This window comes from Oratosquilla oratoria, chromosome 23 (assembly GCF_046742065.1).
Source record: "Oratosquilla oratoria isolate Oo_2021 chromosome 23, ASM4674206v1, whole genome shotgun sequence".
NCBI lineage: Eukaryota > Metazoa > Arthropoda > Malacostraca > Stomatopoda > Squillidae > Oratosquilla > Oratosquilla oratoria.
The window spans coordinates 48,336,203-48,343,598 of record NC_134799.1 but is presented as its reverse complement, the minus strand read 5'-3'; positions in this window follow the sequence as shown (position 1 = coordinate 48,343,598).

Here is a 7,396-nt window from a genome sequence, read left to right as displayed (position 1 = left end):
ATTTCTGTGCCTTTCATGATTCTGTAGATGGTCAGTAGGTCACCTCTCTCTCTTCTTTGCTCCAGAATCGGTAACTCCAGTTTAGCCAATCTCTCCTCATATGACAAGTTTGCAAGTGCAGGTGTCATTTTTGTTGCTGCTCTCTGTACTCTTTCTATTTTCTTTATATTCTTTTTGGTATTGGGTGACCACAATGTTGCCGCATATTCTAGTCTAGGCCTTATCAGTGTGACCAATATTTTTTAAATAATTTCTTCGTCCAGATATGTAAATGCCACTTTTATTGATCTTAGCAAGTTGTAAGATTCTCCGACAATTTTGTTTATCTGTTTGTCATAGGGCAAGTCGTTTGAGATAATTACCCCCAATTTTTTTTTCAGATCCCTCCTTCTTTACCTCCTTGGTTCCAGTTTTATATTGTTCTGATATTCTGTTTTTGCTTTTTCCAACCTCCATTATACTACACTTGTTAATATTGAAGTCCACTTCCCATTTCTGACTCCAGTTCCATACATTACTCAGGTCTTCCTGCAGTGCTTTGCAACCTTTTTCAGTTTTTACTTTCTACAGTTTGGCGTCGTCTGCAAAGAAGCTCATGTAACATTTCACATCATCATCCATGTCATTCACATAAATAGCAAACATTATTGGAGCCAATACAGATCCTTGCGGTACTCCACTGATCACTTCTTTCCAATCTGAATATTTTTCTCTGAGCACTACTCTCATCTTTCTACCAATCAGGAAGTCCTCCATCCATTTTAGTAGGTTCCCTTGTATCCCTCCTATATGTTCCAGTTTGTGTGTGTGTGTGTGTGTGTGTGTGTGTGTGTGTGTGTGTGTGTGTGTGTGTGTGTGTGTGTGTGTGTGTGTGTGTGTGTGTGTGTGTGTGTGGTACTTTGTCAAAAGCTTTTTGTAAGTCCAGGAAGGCACAATCAGCCCATCCATTCCTTTCTTGCACTATGTCTATTAATCTTGTGTATAAATATATTAAGTTTGTGGTACATGATCTTCCTTGTCTGAACCCAAATTGTCGGGTTTATCATATTGTTGTCTTCCAGGTGTTTTACCCATCTATTCTTGATGATCCTCTCAAATTTTGGCTATAGTGCTTGTTAGTGAGACTGGCCTATAGTTAGTTGGTTCTTCCTTATTTCCTCCTTTATATATTGGTACAGTGTTAGCATTTTTCCAGTCTTTTGGTATTTTTCCTTCTTTGAGTTAGCAACTTATTATGTTATGTATTTTGTCCGTTAGTTCTTCTTTGCATTCTTTTAGAAATCCAATTTGCAATTCCATCCGGGCCATGTGATTTCCTGACGTCAAGGTTTGATATGTGTTCCAATAATTCATTTTGTGTTATTGTTTCTCACTCATGGGGGGAGATCGCCTTTCATTACCTTCATCCCAATATTGTGTTTTCTCTCTAGTAAAGACAGATTTGAAGTGATTATTCATGACTTCGGCCATTTTTAATTCTTCTGTGTATTCTATATTCCCTTGGCGTAGTTTCACCATTTCTTATTTGTTTTTAAGTTTCCCATTCACGTATCGATAGAATGGCTTGGGTTGCTCTTTGCATTTATCTATAATATCCTTGTCATGGTTCCTTTTCTCCTATCTTCTCACTTTAACATACTCATTTCTGTAGTTTATATAAACTTGCCATTTTCCAGGTTTTTTTTTTATCTTTTCTCCACCTTTTTCAAGCTCTGTCCCTTCTGTCTTTTGCCTCACTGCATCTTTTGTTGAACCAACATTTAATGTACACTCTCTCTCGCTTCTGTCTTGGTAAATGCCTATTTACCCCTTCATTATAATTGTCCATCAAGATATCCCATTTCTCTTCCACTTTTCTCTCTTCCATGTAAAAACTTTCCCAGTTTGCATTCTGGAAGAATTCCTTTAGTTTTGCAAAGTCCGTTTTGTTGTACATCAATCTACCTTTCCTATTTTTTTTATTTCTCTCCATGTATATTTCTTTTTTTAGTTCAGTTTCAATGAGTATATGGTCACTCTTTCCAATTGGTGTCTTGTATTGGATTTTATCCACAATTTCAGGTTCTGTTGTAAATATTAAATCTAGTTTCGACGGCTCCTCGTTATTTCTGTATCTGGTGTTTTCACTGACCCACTGAGTCATTGTGTATCCCATGGTTATATCCAGTAGTACATTACCCCACAAGTCATCTCCTCGCACTACCATGTTTTCCCAACAAATTTCTTTGCAATTGAGGTCCCCCATAATTACCAGATTACCCCCGCCCATTAGTATCCCATTTAATGGTTACCTTATATCTTCTAGCATTTTCTTATGCTCGTTCTCTTTCCAAGCGTTCGTTTTTGGGGACACATAAGTCACCACAACTTTCTACTTTTCATGTTCTTGTCTTCGACTTTTATCATGATCAGTTCTACATTACCTTTGCCCTCTGCAATTTTTGTCACATTCAAGTTTTTCTTGGCCAAGAACATGATTATTTTCCCTGTTTCTTGTCTCTGTTTTTAATCCAGTAATTATATAGTCCATGTCCAACATCGATGTATGGTATTTCACCCCTTAGTTTAGTCTCCACAATTCCCATTATGTCTGTTTTTTTTGTTTTTTCTTCTAGCAGGTAATCATTAAGTCCATTCAGTCCTGAAATTAATCTGTCGATATTAGTATAGGCCACTTTCAATTTTCTTCTCTCTCCATTTTTTTTTTTTTTTTTTTTCCCTTTGGTTAGCCCATTCTGATGTACCATTTCCTCAATCTCATGTCGATTACTCTCCAATGGAATTCCTTGCTTTCTGTCTCCGTTCTCTTCACGTTTTTCCCTTTGCTTCATCTCTTAGTGTCTTTTCTTTTTCTAATTCCTCAGTACTCATTTCTCTTTTTATCCATATCTTATTGTACTTTACATTCCTTGCCACTTTTCTCTTTAGGATGTGTGCCCCGTGGGGCTACAGGGAGAAGGATGCCTAGTCCCTCTCCCCGTCCCTTTTTTCTCGCCTCTTACGATCCAAGTGGGATACCATTTCCTCAATCTCATGTCGATTACTCTCCAATGGAATTCCTTGCTTTCTGTCTCCGTTCTCTTCACGTTTTTCCCTTTGCTTCATCTCTTAGTGTCTTTTCTTTTTCTAATTCCTCAGTACTCATTTCTCTTTTTATCCATATCTTATTGTACTTTACATTCCTTGCCACTTTTCTCTTTAGGATGTGTGCCCCGTGGGGCTACAGGGAGAAGGATGCCTAGTCCCTCTCCCCGTCCCTTTTTTCTCGCCTCTTACGATCCAAGTGGGATACTTGGTGGCAGTATTCTTTTCCCCCACCACAGGGAATTCCCCCATCACAGAAAGAGAATACTCAGAGAAATGGTACAGGACAGCAACAAGGGGTTGGGGGACAGCATAACGAAGGGACAGTCGTAGTATAAAAGTGTCATCATTTCTCTATGAACAGAATTTCTTCTATCATAGACAAAATTATGTGTGGCTCTGGTCCGTAGGGGCGCCCCATGTAGACCCTAAAGTATCGACTGCATGCTACTTTGCCACAATAACAAGCAGCCAATACCCCAGGGCGGTGGGCAGGGTGCAGGGATGACCCGTCATCCAGGAGGTGCTCAGATGAGAGGGAGGGTGGGAGGGGTGTGGAGTGTATGTAGGGATGAAATGGGTGGGAGTGTTTTTATGCCTTTCCCTTTTTGGCTACCTCCCTTGTAAGGGGGAAAAAGCCTTGGTATATGTATGTATGTATGTACATTCCTTGCCAAGTTACCTACTTTTTTAAATATTTCTTCTACTACCATATGTGATCTTAGCTTTATTTTTAGGGGTCGATTTCTATCCTTAGAATAGTGACCGATCCTATATATTTCGTCAGCGTCTTTATTCACGTCTTGGGCTCCCCCCTATTTTTTTTTTTTTTTTTTTTTTTTTTTTTTTTTTTAAGTATTTCTATTGCTGTCTCTTTTTCTTCTTTTTCTCTCATGTACCTTGCCAAACTATGTTTTTCTTTTAGTCCATATACCACAATACATTTTTTTCCTATCCATTGTGTCTCTGACACTGATCTGTATAACACCTGGATAGCGTATACGGGCCGTGGGCTGCCCCAGGAGTGAGGCGGGCAGGCGGGACATGGCCGCCATATTGGTAGTACCAAAACATTAGCACGTGTGAACCGCTCCGCCGGTCATGGGAGCTGTCGTGTTACTCTCGTGGCCTGTGATCCAAGCATGATTGGGTATATAATGGCCACACAATTCGTCGCTGTTGGGCCCTCCACATGGCATACAAGGTGTATATCAAAATAGCATCATCACAATAAAACAATATATTGATAGTTATTACCTCTAGCAGAAATAACCATTTATATACATAAACTTGTGCATGTATATGGATGAGTTGGCACTGACAAATTATAATTCCAGTATATATTATACGATCTTCAAGGGAATGTTACACAGACAACAAATGGGATGATAATATATAGTCAAAATATTACAGGGATAATAATAGATCTATACTAGCATTCAACGGAATAAATATCCCTATAACATTTGATTACTGTACTGCTTATCGTTATTGGTGCTTGAATAAAACAAGTTTTGATAACTCCTTCCTCACTTTGACACCGGTTACTTTTTGAGAATACAATTTGGAGATATGATGGAGCCTGATTTTGCAGAAGCACGTGACGATACACTTGATCAAATTGACGATGTGGTTAGAATCCGGGGTTGTGTCGAACATATGGTCGCTGAGAGAGTAAAATACGGGGACGGCTGCAAGGGGACTCAGGACTGTGACTGCTATGGTGGCAGGTACATTTGCTGTTTTTGGGGGCTCTCCGTTATTGACCTTGAGAATGCTTTGGAAACATTTTTCAGTTACCTCGCAGACTCTGATAACACTGTCAGCAGCTCGCACCAGTCCTCCGTGGTCTTTGCGAGACACTAGACCGTACTTCTGCTGATCAGTATCATCATCAGGAGATGCGCGCAAGGCACCGATGCAGGTAGGGCATCGCACACGTCTCTCCACCATTCTAACTACATAACCTGCTATGTAACCAACTACAGCTTCCTTGTATGGGGACAATGGGTCAAAATCAGAGACATCAGACAGGTCACTGTCCTCGCCATCATCCGAGTTATCCAATGGCAAACTGTATCTTTTGGCCGTGGAGACAACATATGTATCAGCCTCACAGTCATCTACAACTGCAGTGTGTGTGCGAGTGTGACCACATGTTATAATCTCAATCTCTCGAATCTTGACAAGCGTTTTTCGAAATCTAGTCATCTGGTCATTGAAATGCACACAGTTAATTACTGGATTACAATTACTTTATTTGCACAACTAACTACACATGTATTTCAACAAACAAATTTCACCTGTCACTAAACATACACGTATCCACAATATTCCAAGAAACCTCCAGTGAATCTTTACAGAACAAAACCTACATTAGTATTTATTGTGAATATTGCTATTGTATCGTGTACAGCACATTACAGGTGCCTTAAATATTGGACGATAGTGATATACATGGATATGCATCGGTGCTTTTGAAACAATATATTTCACATCGATCCTGAAACAGAAACTTTGACACGGAAATCGTTCAGTAAAAAGAATGTACATACATCAGTTACAATAGTACTAGTAGTTCATATTCATTAAATAGAAACGAAGACACATACCCGCTATGTTTGGTCCTGAAAAATCATACTCTTCCGTAACAGTAGTTGAGACCGGTAGAAGGATAAATTCTTATGAGTTGAAACATAATAGTACATGGGGTGGGGGGTGTCGAATTTCACCAGAAAAAAAACGTTACATAATTTTTGAACGGGCCCCGAATAGTAATTCAGCCCATCTAATATGAATCCCTCACACTTTACAATATAGAAAAAGCCTACACATGTAATCAGGAAGAACAACTGGTTCTACACAGCTACACAGCTCTGGACAGCGTTTGAGCCTTATAAGATATTTTTAGATGATAGATATTTATCCTGCTATTGCCACGATTACATTCGTGACAAATGGGTTGCTGCTAGATCTATTTCTTACAGATAATAAATACATACCATTAACATGACAACACCTAACAAAACAGTTGGTGGGCAACATTTTATGGCTCCTGATGGCCGCATCATTTGTTGATGGGTATCGGGATGTTTTGGGTAATAAAACCTTAATTTACTTACGAGTGGAAGGACTGCTCACATCCACCTTTTCTCCGGTTGGTGCAGTTGAATGCAGCACAAGTTGGCATTGTAAAATGATCGTTAAATATGTAAAACACACCAGTATATAGGAGCGAAAGCTATCAGTGAATCGCGTGGCGTGGGTTTGTTTTGGTACTACCAACATGGCTGCCGCCCTCATAATCAGGACACCTATCCGTGATCCAGTTATTTTTAGATCAATGGTCTCTGACCCAATTAGCTTTTTCGTTAATTATTTGGATAATTGTGTCCTTTGCATTTTCCTGCATCTGTTATTGGATTATTTCTTTGAAAACAAGTTCTTTAATTTCAATGTTTTCCTTCCATTTCTTAATATTTTGGATACTTTCCTCACCCAAGTTCTCTTCGTTTTTTTTTTTTTTTTTCCTTGTATTTTATTGTTTACCACTTTTTTTAAGTTTTCGCTCTTGGTAGTATCATTAATTCTTTTCTTTTCATTATCACTCTTCAGCTCTCTTATATCCTTTTTCATTTCCTTAAATTCGTTTCTTAGATCCAAGTTAGTTTTCCTCAGGTCGGAAATCTTAAAGTTTGCTTGCGCTAAGCTATCCAATAGACCAACGATTTCGTTTCTTAAGTCCATGATTTCATTCTCCTACCGTATTCTATTTTTGCTCATTTCCCTCTGTATCTCTAAGATTCGACTTAAACTCCTACTTTCGTACTTACCAAATCCAGAAAAAGCATCTTTGTGATGATCCTGCGTGGTCATAGGAGTGAGGTAATGTTTGTTTACATCGGGGTTTGCCATGACGTCATCAGAAGGTTCTGATTCGCAAATGTCTTTCAAGTCAGACTTTTCTTTATTTTCTTTCATTTTTTGCTAATTATGTCTAGATACATTTAACTAGCACAGCAGAGATATCATATCGGACACTCACGATTTCTCCCCTCCCCTACAATACAAACCAGATTTCCTTTTTCGTCGTTGATCTTCTTCTTTGGATCCCAGCGACGACGGTGTTGACGGTTTCGTGGTCGGCGTGTGCGTGTGTGTGTGTGTGTGTGTGTGTGTGTGTGTGTGTGTGTGTGTGTGTGTGTGTGTGTGTGTGTGTGTGTATTTACCTAGTTGTATTTACCTAGTTGTATTTTACGGGAAGGGGAGCTATGCTCGTGGGGTCCCGTCTTCATATCTCATTTTATCTAAA